The following is a 19,673-nucleotide window of genomic DNA, read 5'->3' on the forward strand; positions in this document are numbered from 1 at the left end:
ACAATTCTCATTTTTCAGAATTTCCAGCTGCATAAACAATCCTGAGATCTAGTCAAGGTGAAAAAACAGTCAGGTTCTTGAAAGCTTGGCATGCTTGGCAAGTTATGTAAGAGACAAAGACGTCCACAACACACTTTTCCCCAACATTATGTTATTGCTGGTTTAAAGGGAATTACATAAAATTAAATTTACTGGTATGAGTTGGAATTCACTTACTGGTGAATGACACCAAACCACATTTGTTTGGTGTGTTTTTAGTTTATAATGTTATCTTAAGTCTTTTTTCTATTAGATATTGGTGCTGCTGTTATTGTTTCTCGGTGCCCTGCAGACATTTGACTCGTGCTGACCCTGTATACAATAGAACACAACATCCCCAGTCCCTGCACGCCCTCACAATTGCTCTTGTGGTTGATCCAATTGCTGCAGCCACTCTACCATCTTGTTAAGTCGTCCCATCTTTCACTGACCTCCACTTTTATCAAGAACTATGTCATTTTATGAGAATCTGTTCCCCTGATTGCATGTCCAAAATACAAGGGTACAGTCTGCTCATTCATGTTTCCAAGGAGCAATCCAGCTATACTTCTTCCAAAATAACTTTGTTAGTTCTTCTGGCAGTCTGTGATGCGTTCAATATTCCTCATGAACACCAGAACTCATGGGCACTCATTCTGCTTTGGTCTCTCTTATTCATTATCCTGCGTTCACATGCGTATGACCAATCGAAAATACTCTGGTTCTTGGGTCATGTACATGCTAATATGACTACTTTTTAGCATGCTAAAGAGGTATTTTGCAGCATATTTGCTGAACACAGTATGTCACTTAATTTCCTGCCTGCTGCTTCTATGAGGATTGATTGTGGACTGAAAACAAATGAAATCTTTGACAGCTTCCAGCTTTTCTCTGCTTATCATGATATTGCTTCCTGGCCCATTTTTTAAGGATTATTTTGTTTGCTTGTTTTTTCATTGAATTGCAATCCATACCAAAGGTTGTATTCTTTTATCTTCATCAGTCAATGCTTCAGGTTCTCTTTGCTTCCAGCAAGCAAATTTTGCATATGGCTGCTTATTAATAAGGCTTTCTCCAATTTTTATGGTATGTTCTTCATGTAGGACAGATTCTTCAATTATTTGCTAAGTATACAGAGTGATTAAGTATGGTGCATGAATACAATTGTGGTACACAACTTTTCTGATTTTTAAACTTGAAGTATCCTCTTATTCTGGTAGAGAGACTGCTTCATAGTCTATGCATAGGTTTCTCATAATTACAGTCAAGTGTTCTGGGTTTCCTACTCTCAGCAATGCTAACCATGGCATATTATGATCCACACAGTCAAATGCCTTTGCATATATAGTCAAAGAAAGACAGGTAAACATTTTTCTGGTATTCTTTGCTTTCAGTCAAGATCCATCTGGTGTCAGCAATGATATCCCTCAATCTACGTCCTCTTTTGAATCTAGCTTGAATTTCTGGAAACTCCTTACCATGTATTATTGCAACTGTATTAAAACTATCTTTAGACATTTTACTTGCATGTGGTATTAATGAAATTGTTTCATGAGTTTCGCATTTCATTAGGTTATCATTTTGGGAAACATGTACAAACATGGATCTCTCTCCATTAGTTAGTCAGGTAAGGTATACACAGATTTCTTTGCATAGTCGAGGGAGTGCCTGCAGCATTGCCTCGGCTTGTTAATATATTTGATTTTTATTAATTCTTGACATTTTTCTTCCACCAGTGCTTTAAATACAGTTTGTATTTATTCTTCAATGGTTCTTGATCAAATGCTACCTCGGGAAATTGTTGGATATCTACAAATTCTTTTAGATACAATGACTCTATGCCATCTCTTTTCTTCTAATATTTACAACATCATTCAATATTTTGTCCATCGAATCCTTCAATATCACAACTCAAGGCTTTAACTTTCTCTTAAGAAACAGAAGATATGGGTGCTAGAGCAAAGTGTCGTGAAGACATTAGATGATGCCTGGCTGTCAGGTGAATGGTACCTGAACTCTTAAGGGCTTGTTTCCAAACAAGCAGCTACCTAAGTAAGACAGCAACTGAGTTCACATGGAAGAAGCACACCATCACCCAGGGTTGTAGATTATATAATCCAAATCCAAATCCATAGGAGGGAACAGCACCAAAGCTTAACTTGTGAGAATCTGGTTTGCAGAAGGCTATGGATGACACTGGAAGTTCAAAATACACCTCCAGGATCGACTTACAGAATAAGTCTCTGGTGACTTCCCTCGAACACATATTGAGGTATGGGAATTGCCCGGTTATCAGATAGAAAGTATTGGCGAGATGACCCTGGGAGATTAATTCTGATGATGAATCTGACTTGAATGGTTGAAATCTTTTCACTTGACCTCCCATCTGATACACTTTGAGCTTGATCTGATTTTTAATACTTTCTGTTGTTTTCTTTTTTCATATTCGGGTTTATCTCTGTTTTATTTTGTCATTGTGGGTTATTGAATCTTTGTTATGTGTTTTTCTATGTTTTTCAGTATATGAAACCCAGGATAGGTGAGAGACAACTGGAATAAGTGTTCTTGGGGATGAGATGGGGAGATGGGGGGGAGGGTGGACAGGAAGGGGAGCTCATATCAAGGAGTTCAAGAAAAAAGAAAATGTTTTGAAACTGAGTTTGGTAGTAATTGTACAATATTGCTTGATGTTTGATGTGCTAGAAGATTCTGTAATTTCAGGATGTTTTCTTCTTTTTATTTCTCGGAAATATCTAGAGATGGTGCATATTCTAAAGTTCTTTATATATATATATATATATATATATATATATATATATATATATATATATATATTGAGATAAGCTTGTGATTTTCCCCTTTAATACATTAATTATAAATTTAAAGTAAATGTTCAAATATTCTTATATCTATAGGATGGGCGCATTTAGTTGAAACTTAGTGCCATTAAGTTAGGCATAAAACTATTAAAATGTTTGTTATATCATAGTATTACTCTGTTTTTCCATATAGATATTTTGTGTGTTGCTATTCTATTCCATTGAGCTTTTATTTTTATTTGCCTAGTTCTTAATTCTTTAGATTGGCTCTACTTTATGTAGTGCTTACATCAGATATTTAAAACACTTATTTTTAGTTATTTGTATATTTAAAGCTAGATATTATTTCATAGTGCTATTTAATCTTACTTCATAAATTTTAGCAAATCATTAAAAAATTGTGTTCAAGCATACATATTTGCTGTCTGCCTTATATATTTTAATTTTAATATCCTGATAGTGCTTAGTGTTTTAACATACATCTATATTTTTATTTTTTAACTTTTATGTGGTTGCCAATTTTTAATATTAGAGTTCAAAAACATAATCCTCAAATGTTAATATTTTCATGCTGAGATTATGTGGTCTAAGAGATTATTGATTCAACATTAGCTAAAAGTATAATATAGTCCATATATATTACCATAAAGTTATTCTATAGAAAAATAGATAAGCACACACATCTATGAGAGCAAACCAAAATGCATTTCTGCTAGGATTCCAATTAATATACTATGAGTCTATCCCAAACAAACCATATTTAAACATGTTTCTTCCTTCAGTGTACTGCTTCAGACAAGTTCTTTCAGTAATATACTTGTTTGCCTTAGTCTCATTAGAATGCATGTCAAAAAAAAAAAGAATTAATCAAAACAGTGGCTTCTGAGAAGACATGCTGAGCTATTTAAATTCTGGCTTTGAAGTCAGCTTGAAAGGACATGATGGCTTTTTTTTAAGATTCCAACTGGTGACTCTCACTAGGTTTTCTCAAAGGATCCAGGACATCAGGAGGGATGGACGTGTAGGGTACTAGATGCAGGATATGTCAAAGAAACCCCCCTAATTCATTTTAATGTGTTTTCTTATGAGAAATATTTCTATGAGTTTTAGCATATTTTGACTTACTAATTTGTGCACATGCGTATGAGGGGCTTCATAAATCTTACTGGAAATTTTCATTCTCTTTTACTTCTACTTTTTCATGAATCTTGGGAAGACCCATAGTGTGTGGATGTGTATAGATACATGTTTTTGTGATCGTTCTTTGGTCCCCCAAATTTTAATACGGTTTCATTACAATATTAAAATTTATATATACATGAATCTACATCTTTCCGTATTACTCATGTGTTTCTTGCTCTTCAGGATCTATTATTTGGTACATTTAGGTTCATGATAATTTTGTCATTTTTACCTATGGTCTCTTTCCAAAATAGTAAAGTCTAATCAATAGACACAAAAGTTCCTGGGAAACGTGTTATTTACTCACAACTTACAAAAATCATAATGTGTAACATTTATTAATGTTACTTGTTTCTTTTAAAACTCGAATTTATTTATCCCAGGACAAAGTTCACAGGATTTGGAAAAGAGAACTGGAAACAGGAAGCACAGGGAGGACGTGGGCCAGTCCACTGAGTGACATAAAGCAAAATAGTTATACATTGTTGAACCGAAAGGATGATCTGTCGTGCAAACTTTCACCCCATTGACAATAAAAGTTTATGTACAGATAAAATCAGAACTCTGACAGTATCATCTCCCAGCACAATCAAGACATAGGTGGAACATGACAAAGGGACATGGATTCTATAAGTAACTTAAGAGTTAGGGCCAATATTATAACTATCAGAGAGAGAGAGTTTGAAACGGTTCACAACACTCCATTGTAACACCGTGTATCCACTCCCAAGGCCTACATCCTTATCCACTGTAGTTATCACTGTGAAAGAATTGTTCAAGTGCTCTTATCAAGGTTTCTATATGCTTGCTCTGATGGCTTTGAACAATAGTGGTGATTTGTAATAGAGTGGCTTCTCTCTCCAATACTGAGAAAAATCAGAGCATATGAAAGCTATTTCTGCTGTTATGGTTTAGTATCAAATGAGAGAAAAGGAGTTTGGTCCAATCTAAGCAGACCACTCTTTGCCTCACACATTTATTAGTTAAAAAAAAAAGTAAAATATTTCTTAAGCTTGTTTCTGTGTGTTTTTTTTTATGTGAAACACATGAAAACATACACTTCCCCCCCCCCAATATTTCCTGGCATATTTTTCAGAGGATTTTTAATATAATTGTTCTTTTAAACAATTAGCTTGAGTTACCCAAGTATGAAATACTTATTTTAAAATGTATTCCAAATATTTCACTTCTGTGATTTTTAAATTTATGCATCAACTAGGAAGCAGACTAATAAGCATATCTCACAACTAAAATCAACTTAGATTAGTAAATAGACTACCAATATGCATGCTAACTACTTGAGATTTGAATAGTCTTCACAAAAACACTCACTACCATGAGTTGATCCGGACTCCAAGTGACAGTGTGGATGCCACTGTGGGTTTCAGAGACTGTGGCACATTTTACAGTAACAGAAAGCCTCCCCTTTGTCCCGTGGAGTGGCTGGTGTCTCAAACTGCTGACTGTGACCTGAACAGACCAACTTGTAGCCACAATCATCTTATGGAACAAAAAAATATATTGTTGATATCAACCACTTTGTGATTGATAGCATTTGGACTGCCAACGATAAGGTCAGCGGTTCAAAATCACCAGCTGCTCAGGGGAGGAAGATAAGGCTTTCGACTCCCACACAGTTGCCATCTCAGAAACCCGCAAATTGCCCATAAGGTTGGTAGAGTCAGAATCGTGTCAATGGCAGCCAGTCAAATGGATAATCATGTAGACTCATTTTAATAATTCAGTAAAACAATTCACCACCTAGTATATGTCAGGTAATAAAAAGATACACGATGTCTTTCTGTACACAGAAATTTCACATATTTACAGAGGTGTGTGGTATGGTGGTGAATGATATGGACATGGAATGATATGGAAGTAACTTAGTGATTCTTTGATGACTGCAATGTTTTCTCTCAGATACATTGTTACACCCGTTCTCACCAGCCTGATCCACTGACTCTTTCCCCAACACACTTTGATTACATAGAGGGAAGAGCTACAATTCTGTGTCCAGAGTCTCAGTGGGAAAAAAAAAAGAGGAAAAGCAAGAAAATTGAGAGCCCCAAAACGTCCTACTCAGAGATCATCAGCAGTCACATTTATGCCATAAATAATGGGATTGGATTCAGTTCATGATATTATAATAATCAGGTGTGTTTTTTAAATTTGGATTTGGTAAAAAGTAAAGTTAACATTCAAGTGCTGGCAAAAGAGTTGTAGCTAACTGAATGAACTAAGGAACCGTAAAAACTCCCTCCCTGCCTCAGTCTCCCCCTTGCTCCAACCACACATGCATACCAAACCAAAGAGTAAGTTTACAGGGAGAGAGAGAGTAATGTAGTTCTGATATAAATTTGAAAAAAATATAAGAACAAATAGTTGATTTGTACTTTGCTTCCAAAGTGGATTGATGGGAGGTGAATGTGACCTTTTCCTAGAGATTCTCCATGGCACCATGTTAATAAAGTTGGAGGCACAGCCAAGATATAGCGCAACGTGACAGAAGCACGCCTGCGGTAGCTCGCTCAGTGTCGGCTGCTGCAGGAAACAGCTTAGGAGACCACTCACAGTTTTTATGCCTACAGGATGGAACAAAACTCGAATGATAAAATGTGTGCCAACAAACCTTAAGAAACTTTGGGAAAATTACAATGAAATCCAACAGAAAGTGTGGTATCAACAAGAAACTAGGAATAAATGGAAATATTGACACTTGGGATGTCAACAAAGACAGAAGCAGTCAACAACTGAGGAAAAGATTCACAAGTCCAGTTCTTCATTCCCAGCAACCCTGCTCAATAATGCTAGATGAAAAATCCAAGAGTTTAGCCGTCCTAATGGAAGAAATGATCAAGTCAAAGAGCTAAATAGAAAATTTCAAAGTGCAGCTTGAGAAGACAATGTAATATGCTATAATGAGAGATGCAAAGACGGTGAGTTAGAAAAACAAAATGGAACACACTGAGCATATCTTAAAGTGAAAGAACTCAAGAATAAAATTGTCTCAAATTGCAATATTGGAAGAATCTACAGTCCAAATATTGAATGATGCAGTGAGCATCAAAAACAGATGGAAAGAATACTTACCTGGCAGGGGAGATACCATGATCACCCAGGTGGTTTTCCCAGGGCAAGGCTTATCAATTGCACTCCGGATGTGCTGACCCCGTGATGTCCCCAAATGTGGGAAACTTGACTGCATAGTTTGTAGTAGTGGGGGACTGCGTTCGTGCTCTCTCCTGAGGGGGTTGGAAAAAGATGGAAAGAATACACAGAGACACTGTGCCAAGAAGAACTAGTCAACATATCAGCATTTCAGGAGATAGCATATGGACAAGAACCAATGTTGCTGAAGGAAGACGTTCAAGGTGAGCATTACCCCTAAACAAAGCTCCAGCAATTGATGGGATACCCACGGAAACATTTCAACAATCTGATGAAGCCCTGGAAACACTTGCTCATTTATGTCAGGAAATTTGAAGGACGGTCTTTGGCCAACTGACAGAAGAGGTATATATTTATATCCATTATAAATATGAATGGTGATCCAATATAATACACAAGCTATATAACAATATCATTATTCTCACACGCAAGTAAAATTTTGCTGTAAATCATCCAACACTAGTTGAAGTAGTACATTTACAGGGAGCTGCCAGAGGTTCAGGCCAGATTCAGAAGAGGACATAGAATAAAGGAGATCATTGGTAATGTCAGATGGATCCTGGTGGAATGCAGAGAATGCCAGAAAGATGTTTACTTGTGTTTCACTGACTACACAAAGGTAATTGACAGTGTGGAACATAGCAAACTATGGATGACACTGAGAAGAATGGGAATTTCAAAACACTTCACTGTTCAAAACAAACTCATATACATGGATCAGGAGGAATTTTGTGAACAGAACAAGAGAATAATACATGCTTTAAAATTATGTGTGTCAGGCTTGTATTCTCTCAACATACTTATTCAATCTGTATGTTGAGCAAATCATCAGAAACTGGATGACACAAAGAATGCTTTCACATTCTAACCGGGATCAGAGAAAGGTTTATCAACAACCTGTGATATCCATATGGCATAACTTTGCACGGTGAAAGTGAGGAAGACTTGAAACACTTGCTGATGAACATTAAGGGTTTGAGTCTTCAGTATGGATTGTGATTCAGTGTACAAATGCCCAAAATTCTCATGATTGAGCCAATAGATAACTTCATGATATGTGGAAAGTTGATGTTGTCAGGGATTTTGTCTTGTTTGGATCCACAATAAATGTTCATGGATTCAGGAGATCAAAAAACACTTTCCATTAGGTAAATCTGCTGCACACAACTTCTTTAGAGTATTAAACAGCAATAATGTCAATTTGAGGACAAAGGTGCTTCTGACACAATCCATGGTATTTTCTAATTTTTTGTTTGTTTGAATCATTTTATTATGGGCGCATACAACTTTTATCACAATCCATCCATACATCAACTTTGTAAAGCACATTTGTACATTCATTGCCCTCATCATTCTCAAAACATTTGCTCTCCACCTGAGCCACTGGCACCAGCTCCTCATTTTCCCCTCCCTCCCCGCTCCCCCTCCCTCATGAACCCTTGATAATTTATAAATTATGATTTTGTCATATCTTGCCCTATCTGACATCTCCCCTCACCCACTCTTCTGTAGTCCGTCCCCCAGGGAGGAGGTCACATGTAGATCCTTACAATCGATTCCTCATTTCCAGGCCACCCTCCCAATATCACCACTCACACCACTGGTCCTGAAGGAATCATCCGCCCTGGATTCCCTATGTTTCCAGTTCCTATCTGTACCAGTGTAAATCCTTTGGTCTAGCCAGATTTGTAAGGTAGAATTGGGATCATGACAGTGGGGGAGGAGGAAGCATTTAGGAACTAGAGGAAAGTTGCATGTTTCATCGTTGCTACACTTCACCCACGACCCTTCTGTAAGGGGGTTTCAGTGGCCTCCAAATGGGCTTTGGGCCTCCACTCCACACTCCCCCCTCATTCACTATGACATGATTTTTTGTTCTGATGTGCCTGATACCTGATCCCTTCTGTACCTCGTCATCGCACTGACTGGTGTGCTTCTTCCATGTGGTTTTTGTTGCTTCTGAGCTAGATGGCCACTTGTTTACCTTCAAGACTTTAAGGCCCCAGATGCTATATCTTTTGATAGCCAGTCACCATCAGTTTTCTTCACTACATTTACTTATGCACCCTTGTAATGTTTTGTATGCTTATCACAGTTAGATATTAATAAGGAAGCCTGAAGAATAAATGCATTTGAATTTGGGTACTAAAGAAGAATATTGAAAATACCATGGAATGCTAAAGCACAAATCAATCTATCAAAATATACATACTTTGACCCTATTGTCAGTAGAGACCAGTTCCTGGAGAAGGACATCATGCTTGATAAGGTGGAGGGGTATGTTTGTCTGGGTGGATTAGAGAAACAAATCCATGGACACTCATATGTGTGTGAGAGATATATCAAGGAGCAATTGTACATTAAGAAAACATCCCAGCCCGGTGCAGATCAAGTCTGTTAGTCCAATATTATCCCATGTGTCAATACCAGTCTGTAAGTTCCTCTTTAGATTCATGCAGCCATGCAATGACACCAAATACAGGAAGATCCACAGGCCAGTGGGTGGAAAGTCTTGTGGATCCAGTGGTAGTAGAAGCATCTCAGTGCTGGTATGCATCTCCATGTGACTACTCCAGTTCCAAGGCTCTGGCTCCAGGTCTCTATCAGCTTAGCTCCATGTGACTTGTCAACAGGGATGTTTCCAGGGAGTGAGTGAGTGTTCCACCTCCAGGGTTCTATTTATCTCCTTAGCACCTCCAAATGAGGTCATCAAGCTGTGACCTGATTGACAGGCTAAACTCCACCCCTTCACGCTTAAGTCTCAAGTTGACAACAGATTATGTAACTACCACAAGGAGCAACAGAACAACAAGGAGCAACAAGAACTAAACAAGGAGCAACAAGAACAAAAAAGTGGAAGGCTCTCAACAAGATGGATTGACACAGTGGCTACAACAGTGGTCCCAGGCATAGGAACAATTGCGAGGATGGTGCAGGACTGAGAAATGTTTTATTCTGCTGTATGTAGTACCTCTATGAATAGGGACTGACTCTATAGTATCTAACAACAATAACAAAAATTGTGAAAGATCTGAAGTTTTACCCTTCTTCCAAATTAGAGTATCACATTTAAATGATGTATGGAGAAGAAGAAAGTACTCTGCAGAGGCATAGCACTATTTATTAACTGCAGCAATGGTAGAAATTAGAATATTAACAATTTTTTTCTGTGTCAGTTCTCTGAGCCTTACTTTCTATAAGGCAATGGTAAGAAAATCAGATCAAATCAACTATGAGCTGAGTTTCTGAGGGTAAACCAGAATTGGGAATCCTGAATCTGTATAATGAGCTGTTCTTTGCACTGAGGGAGCTATTCCCAATGCTGTTCAATTATCCCACAAAGAAGTCCAGGACAAAGGATAATCGATGCCTAATTTATGGATTATTCAAAAGGAAAATGAAAGGTGCAGAGGCATTTTTTTTCCTTCTACTAATTCATCCCTTGTTGTTTTTGTTCAGGGCCATCAAGCAAGCTCTGACTCATAGAAACCCTACTCACAACAGAATGAAACACTGCCTGATCCCAAGCCATCCTAACAATTAGTGCTGGCTTGAGCCCATCGTGGTAATCACTGTTTGAATTCATCTCCTTGAGAGTCTTCCTCTTTTTCACAAATCTGCTTCATCAAGAATGAAATCCTTTGGCAAAGGCTTGACTCCCCGATTAGTTGTGCAAAATACCTGAGATGAAGTCTCACCATCTTCACTTCTAAGGAACCTTCTGGCTGTATTTCTTCCCAAAGAGATTTCTTTGTTCTCTTGGCAGCCCACGATAATTTCAATAATCATCAACAACACCATGATTCAAATTCATAAATTCTTCAGTTTCCTTATACCTTTTATAGTCGTTGAGGCAATTGAAAACACCATGGTGTGGCTCAGGTACATGTTAGTCCTCAAAGCGACACCAACAGTTTATATAGGTCTTGTGCAAAGATTTGCCCAAGACAATAGTGTGGTTGTTACATAATCTGTTGTCAATTTGAGACTTAAGAGTGAAGGGTGGAGTGTCAGGGGAAGCCAGCCCCTAACACATCATTACGAGTCCGGTAGGTGCAATTGTACAGTGATAATAAGTAAAGATCATAGTAAAATTATTGAGTGCATGAGAGATAGAAGTATTGAAATAAATGGAGTCGGACACAATTCATAGTAGCATGCTCACCTCAGCCCCACTGATGGTCCATGTGGAGGTAGAGAGAGAGAGAGATTTAATGCTAGCCCAGGCCTTTTATATTCTCTGGGGATGTTCAAGTCCCCTAATTACAGGTGAGGACATATGTCACTGGAAGGGGTTGTCCTTTGGGTAATACAGTAATGAGAGGGGGGTGGTCTAGGGACATACACGCAATAGGAAGGGAAGGGATTGGGGTTATACCTGTGACAAGATGGGCAGATCCTGGGTTTAGGATTGCCGCTTAACTTTGACCTATTCCCTAGATCTCCATAGCAACCATTATCAGTAGGGTGTAAACCCCACCTTCTGGAACCAAATAGATGTCTGCAGGTGTCCACTGTCTTTAACAGCAGGGTGTGGGGCCTACTGCAGTCTGGCAACTTGGAGGATGGCTGTGAGTGTCTGACCTACCCCCACAGTGGAGTTTATCCTGTCACTCAAGTCACAACTTGATGACCTTATTGGGGGCACTATGGAGATAAATAACTCTCTGGAGGTGGGACACTCACTCACTCCCTGGGAGACATTCCTTCTGACAAGACACATGGAGCTACGCTAGAGCCCTGGAAACTGGAGGAGCCCTGTGGAGACCCCTGCCAGTGCTGAGATGCTTCTACCGTCACTTGATCCATAAGACTTTCCATCCACTGGCCTGTAATCTTCCTGTATTCAGCATTATTGTTTGGCTGCATCAGTCTAAAGGAGAATGTATGGACTAGTATTGGACATATGGGCTAATAGTGGACTTATGGACTTGGTCTGGACTGGACTGGGTTGTTTTCTTAATGTTCAATTACTCTTTTATAGAAAGCTCTTTCTTACAAACATATGAGTGCCTATAAATTTGTTTCTCTAGTCAACCCAGACTAACACAAATACATATTTTATTTCTTGACCTCTGCTTTCACAAATGCAATTGTGAATTAAAGTGAAATGACATTTTTGACAACTTCAATCTGTTTTCCATTTATCATAATTTGGTCTATTGCTCCAATTGTGAGGAATTTTGTTTTCCTCACATTGAATTTTAATCTTTAATGAAGGTTATCATGTTTTATCTTCATCAGTAAATGCTTCAGTAAATTCTTTACTTTCAGCAAGTAATTTTAAGGTTTATGTTGTCTGCATATTGTAGTTTGTTAATGAGCTTCCTTCCAATCCTGATACCACATTCTCGTTCACAGAGTCCAGTAATTTTTTTAGATTATTTGCTCAGCACACAGAGTGAATAAATATTGTGAAAGGAAACAACCTTGATGCTCATCTTTCCTGATTTTAAACCATGCAATATTCCCTTGTTCTATTTGAACATCTGTCTCTTAGTCAGTGTCAGGTTCCCATGAACATGATCAAGTGTTCTACAATTCCTATTCTTGGCAATGTTAGTTATATTTGTTATGATCTGCCTTTGAATTTTCAATAAAACACAAGTAAACTTCTTTTATCCTTTACTTTTAGCCAATATTCATGTGACAATAGCCATTATGGCCTTTTCTGAATTTGGTTTCAATTTCTGGAAGATCTTATGGATGTAATGTTGAATCATTTTACAGTATCTTGAGCAACATTTTACTCTTTTGCAATATCACTGATATTGTTAGATAATTTCTGCCATCTGAGCGGTCACCTTCCTTTGGAATGGGCACAACAGCTACCCTGGCAGTTGTCTCTCAAATTTCTTGGCAGACAAGTGAGTCCTTACAGCAAAGCATCCATTTTGGGGGAAATGTTTCAGTTGGTATTCTGCCAGTTCCTAGAACTTCATTTATTATTAATGCTTTCAGTGCAGCCTGGACTTCTTCCTCTCATATCATTGGTTCTGGGTCATATTCTACCCTTGAATTGTTTGAATGTCAACCAGTTCTTTTTGGCACAGTGATTCCTCCAACTTCTTTTGATGTTTCCTGCATCATTCAAAATGTTTTTCCCAGAAAATTCTTTAATATTGCATCTCAAGTTTTATTTTTTTCTTCAGTTCTTTCAGCCTAACCTATGCTGAATGTATTCTTCCCTTTTTGATTAAAATATTAGTTTATTGTTAGCAATTTTACTGGCATACAATTCACATATATACATTTCAATAATTTGATCATCGTCATAAGGGTTACAAAACCATCCCTACAATCAATTCCAGTACATTGATTTCTTTATCCGTGTGCTCATCATTGTTAGTTCCTCATTTCTTGCCAGTCTCCTTGTTGTGTCCCTTTAAATCTACTGATACAGTTGTCTCTAAAGCTTTACCTAATCTAGATTTCATCTAAAAAAAATCACAGAAAATCAAGACAGAAAACAAGCAAACAACCCAACAACAAAAGCACCATGAAACAAAGAAAACTTTCAATTGATAAACAACAGGGAATATTAAAAGCTAGGACAATTATACACTAAGCCAAGAGGCAGATCACTAACAAGGCGTCACATTTTGAACTAATTACAATGCAACAATCCACCATGCCACGTACACTTGCGTTTTGATTCCACGTCTTTGCAGAATTAATTACAGAGATTTACCTTGTCTCTTTGGGTTACCCTTTCATATTTTCTGGTCAACCTTTTTATAGTTTGATTTTAGCTGCTCTATATTCAAGAGAAAGTACCAGTCTTAACATACACTTCAGTTTTTCTTCTGTACTGTCTTTTTAATGATCTGCTTTCTACAGGTATGATGCTTATGATGTCATCCCATAATTTGTCTCAGATCATTAGCATTCAAGGCATCAAATCTGTTCTTGAAATGGTTTCTAAATTCAGTTGACATACTGGTTGTATTTCAGATCCTGGGGACATGGTTTCATTTTTTTTCAGGTTTGATCTGATTGCATATGAGCCGTTGATGGTCTGTTCTACAACTGAGTGCTGGCTTTGTTTTGACTGTTGATGTTGAGTATCTTCACTATCTTTTGCCAAAGATATAATTTATTGAATTTCTGTGTATTCAATCTGGTGATGTTCACATGTATCTTTTCCATTTACGATGTTGAAAACTATATTTGCAATTTATTTCTCAAAAATTCTGTTATGCAATCTCCGGCTTAATTTCTATCACTAAGGTCATATTTTCCATGTACTATTCCTTCTTTTTTGTTTCCAACTTTTGTATTCTAATTGTCAATAATCATCAATGAATCATGGCTGAATGCTTGATCAATTTCTGACTGAAGAATTTGGTAGATTTCTTCAGTTTCTGGGTAATTGGCTTTTGTGGTTGGTGCATACATTTGATTAATAGTTGTATTAACTATTCTTCATTGCAGTTACAGGCACTGGATAATTTAATGTGGCTGTTCTAGCCAAAGTCTCTAATTCCCACCAAATGATTTTTCTTGCATAAGCCTGGAAAACGTGGGAAGACAGTGGCAGGGTTTATTTTATTATTTTTAAACCTGTGAGTAATTGTGAAGAGGATTCCCTGGAGTGCCACCCTTCTGTATATAAAATGAGCCTTCTGTGAAAGTAGGAGGGAGGATCTCATTAACAACAAGAGCCAGAAGTGGAGTGAATCTTCTGGACACTAGATCCCTACACAGTGAACCTCCTGGTTCCAGAAGGGAGCAACAGCAGCAGAACTGGGAGCTAGAACATGGAACAGAGTTATGGACACCCCAACCCCAGGAGCAAGTAAAGCTGCCTGCTTTTGTGGAGAATGCTGGCTTTCAGAGTGGGTGCCCCTAGGCACTTAATCCAGGGAGTTAGGTTTGCTGACAACCCCCCCCTCCCAACCCAGGCTTCAGTTTAATGCCTTTGAGTTGAGGATTACATGTTTAATGTATTTCCATTTTCTTAAAGTTATACTTCATTTATTACATGTTATGATTAATGATATGTTTATGCTGTTTCTTCTCCTATTGAGACCTGCCCTATCAGTAAATGGAGGTCCAGGAAGCTTATTCTATCCATACCATTATGGAGACTCTAATTTGAGGAAGCTACTTTTTCCTACTACTGTTTTGTGTGCTTTCCAACCTGAGGGACACATCTTCGGGCACTAGGTCTGATAACGTTTCCATTTATTCATAAGACTTTAAGGGGTTAATTCCTAACAAGTGGACCAACTCTTCCTGCTTCTGAGTCTTTTCTTAGTCTGGGAGTTCTGATGCAACCTGCTCACCATAGGTGACCCTGCTGGGAGTGGAGATGTTTGTGGCATGGCCTCCAGAACCAGAGCAACAAGTGAGCTTCCCCAGGACCATGAACAAAGAAGGACGAGGTAGGACTAAGCAAATTGTCCTAGCATCAGCATATACCTCTACAGTGTACTTTAAATTTTGACAGGATCTTATAAGACTAATACTAAAAAATAAAAACCCCTCTGCTTATCTTTAAATACATATATATCCCTTGGGAAAAATAATGAACATTTTTTTCTACACAAAGAATCAATTTTATAACAAGAAAATATTACTTATTCAGGATGATTAGAGAGAAGGTTGCAGAAGTTAATTAAATATTGATTAAATATCTTTAATCAATTATTAATAATATACAAATTGATTTTTGTTTCAAAGTTTAGAAAAGATGGTCACAGGAAGAGACAAGCTAGTCAGGGTGCAGGGTAGCAACAATGAAACATACAACTTTCCTCTAGTTCTTAAATGCTTCCTCCCCCACTCCCACCATCTACCCCCTACCCCGACTATCATGATCCCAATTCCACCTTACAAATCTGGCTAGACCAGAGGATGTACATTGGTACAGATAGGAAGTAGAAACACAGGAAATCTAGGACAGATGATGCCTTCAGGACCAGTGGTGAGAGTGGTGATACCAGGAGGGTGGAGGGAAGATGGGGTGGAAAGGGAGAATCGATTACAGGGATCTACATATAACCTCCTCCCTGAAAGATGGACAACAGAAAAGTGGGTGAAGGAAGACGTCGGACAGTGTAAGATATGACAAATAATAACTTATAAATTATCCAGGGTTCATGCGGGAGGGAGGGGGAGCATGTTGGGAGGGGGGAAAATGTGGAGCTGATGCCAGGGGCTTAAGTAGAGAGCAAATGTTTTGAGAATGATGAGGCCCACGAATGTAAAAATATGCTTTATGCATTTGATGTATGTGTGGATTGTGATAAGAGTTGTAGGAGCCCCCAAAAAATGATTTAAAAGGATTACAAATGAAAACTCAACCATTTTTCCAACTTATGATTGTTCTTCAGAAGAAATGTTTAGTTATTGTAATTATAAACAAATAACAACAGTAACAAAATGTCTCACTGCCATTAAGTTGATACTGACTCATAGTGACCCAGCAGGACAGGGTAGACCGTCCCTGTGAGTTTTAAAGACTGTAAAGCTTCATGGAAGTTGGAATGTTAACCTCATTGTTAGCAGCTCAATGCATAACCACTAGCAACTAAGGTTCCTTTTTAGTTTTGGAGAGTGGTAAGTCTAAGAAGAAACTAGATGGGACTCTCAATACAGAGAATGCAAAAGAGTTAAGTAAATCATGGGTATACCCTGGACAAATTTGAAAATATCTACCTATAAAACCAAAACTCAATCAAACACACTGCTATAGAGTCCAAACAAGGTAGAACTTCCTTTGGCACAAGGTAGAACTTCCCCCATGGTTTCTGAGATTGTAACTCTTTGGGGGAGTAGAAATCCTCTTCTGTCTCCCATGGAGCCACTGGTGGTGTCAAACTGCTGACCTCGAGATTCACAGACCAATATCTCACCACTATACCTCCTACCTCCCCCCTATAACTGCTGCAATAGCTTCAATTTTGATATTGTCCAATTTAAATCAAACTCAAGATTTTATACTTTTATAGTTTCTTTGTATTTGAAATAAATATGATTTACAGAAGTGATTTAGTATATACAGAAATATAAAAATCCTTAAAATTTCACCAAAAATGTATCTAAATAAATATTACATTATTATTTAAATATCTGCTGGGTACAGAAATTAGCAGAGATTAGAATTAGCACACTTCTAAAGATTTTTGTATTATTTTTAAGAAGGAAGAAAGGAATAAAATAAATAGACAAAATTTGTATTACTTAACTAAAATCCATTATTTTTACAAAAGACATAGCTTCTCACAAATTGGTGACTATATCATATAAAAATAAGTTAATTGATTTACAGCAGAACTTTTCAAAATGGGAGAGATATTAAGAGGTACTAATGGCAGGGTTTAAATTTTTTTAAATTTTGAAACTAGTTATGAGAAACAATCATCTCACAGTTCCAAACATCATTGGAATATTCACATTTAGAATACCAAAATGTGCCATGGTGGTCTCAAAGTTACAGGAAGTTGCCTTCCAGACAACTTGCTTTATTGTATTCTTAAAAAATTACCTATGCAATAAAAACTGGATTGAAATAAATTACAATCTACTTAAATCCAAGACTGCATATCTATCTCCCTTTGGGGGTTACATCAATGTAGTATGTGTTCTAAAGTCCTCCTGGGGTATGCTTGTTTGGGATATGCTGATTTAGCATACTTTAAATAGCCAGTCTTAGCAAAATCCATGCACTCTGATGGAACGTGAACAATTTATGAATAATGATGCTTACATGTATGTCATTTCCTCTTTTCTTACTTCCCAGCCTGGCTTTCATATACATTTTCTATGCACAATCTTGAAAAGCAGTCTTGGTACAGCTGTGTGATGGTTAGGTTTTGTGTTAACTTGTCAGCATTGTGTACACTTAGGTACTGGGTCACAGCTTGATGATGTCTCCCTTGGGCTGCGGCCTAGTTGATATCTCTAAAGAGGTGTTGCTCAGAACTTTCCACCTCTTCCTACTCCTGCTGGCCTAATTCCTGCACCTGGCTTCCTGAGACATAGGCCAGCAGCCACCATGTGGTCTGCTGACATTTGGGAGCTGTGGGTGGCCTTCCATGTTCCCTTTCTTGGATCTGCGTTGTCTTCACTAGTCTAGGATCTTCCCACCTCCTGCTTCATTGTCCTGGTTAATCTATAAGCAGCTGAATGCTCATGAAGATCTATGGCTAGCATCTGACTCACAGACTAGATTTGGATTGGCCTTGCCTGCTGTCTGATTTTGTGGGCTACTTTCTTCATAGGTATTTCATTTTGATATAAACCTATCTCTTCATGTGTTTATATAAGTATCATGGTTTTATTTCTCTAGAAAACCCAGTTGTGGTATGTTTTCTGTGCCAACTTGGTTCACTTGACCCAGAGGGGAACACCAATTATTCTAGCCAGCTATATGGTCGAACTGCGAACCTCGATGCTAATCCATTCTAGAAGGAGCATCTAGAGCCTATGCAGTTCAGTTCTGAATTAATTTTTCCCATAATAAATAACTGAATTGGGGCCAGGACGTGGTGCCCCAACTGACTGGACTGGAAAACACTCCTAAGGGCCAACGAATGATCCTTGAACTGACTACAAGCTTTTCTTTCTTGATGTGTTTTGTTTTGTTCTTTGTCAGTGGTTTGTTGTTATTGTTTTGTTGTATACTGTTGCTTTGTTTTCCTCTGTCTTATTTTTGTGCATGTTATTATCTCCACAGGTCTGTCTAAATAAGACAGGCTGGATGAACTATCTGGAGGAAAAACAATGGGACTGACAGTTCCGGGGGAACTTGGGATAGGGGAAGGTGGGGGGACAGGGAGTGGTGTTAACAAACCCAGGGACAAGGAAACAAGATGGGATCCAAATTGGTGGTGAGGGGGAAGTGGCAGGCCTGGTAGGGAATGATCAAGGGTAAGGTAACGTAATGAAGAGGTATAGCTGTAACCCAGGTGGGGACGGAGCATGCTACTGGGGCAGGAGGAAGTTCAACGGAAATAGAGGATAGAGCTAGGAGGCAAAGGGCATTTACAGAGGTCTAGACAAAGACATATACATGCAAATATAAATGAGGATGGGGAAATAGATCTATGTGCCTATATTTATAGGTTTAGTATTAAGGTGGCAGAAGGACCTTGGGCCTTTACTTAAGCACTCCCTCAGTGCATGAATATTTCCTTCTATTAAATTGGCATTCTATGATGCTCACCTTCCTGACACAACCGCTGAAGTCAAAGTGGATGAACAAGCAAATGTGGTGAAGAAATCTGATGGTGCCCGGCTATCAAAAGAGACTGCATCTGGGGTCTCAAAGGCTTAAAGATAAACAAGCGGCCATCTAGCTCCGAAGCAACAAAGCCCACATGGAAGAACACACCAGCCTGTGTGATCACATGGTTCCGAAGGGATCAGTTATCAGGCATCAAAGAACAAAAAAATCATATCATTGGGTGCACAGCTCCATGATACGATCACTGAGGACAAACGGGTGCATAAGCAAATGTGGCGAAGAAAGCTGATGGT

General features: G+C 38.2%; 1 non-coding gene across 1 annotated transcript; it reads left to right on the forward strand.

Annotated features, from left to right (window-relative positions):
- The first annotated feature begins 7,101 nt into the window (after positions 1-7,101).
- On the forward strand, positions 7,102-7,264 carry LOC142453848 (U1 spliceosomal RNA). Its single transcript, XR_012785432.1, has one exon. It is a non-coding gene; the product is annotated as a U1 spliceosomal RNA (small nuclear RNA).
- Positions 7,265-19,673: the final 12,409 nt, after the last annotated feature.

Source organism: Tenrec ecaudatus, chromosome 7, assembly GCF_050624435.1.
Source record: "Tenrec ecaudatus isolate mTenEca1 chromosome 7, mTenEca1.hap1, whole genome shotgun sequence".
In the NCBI taxonomy this organism is placed as follows: Eukaryota; Metazoa; Chordata; class Mammalia; order Afrosoricida; family Tenrecidae; genus Tenrec; species Tenrec ecaudatus.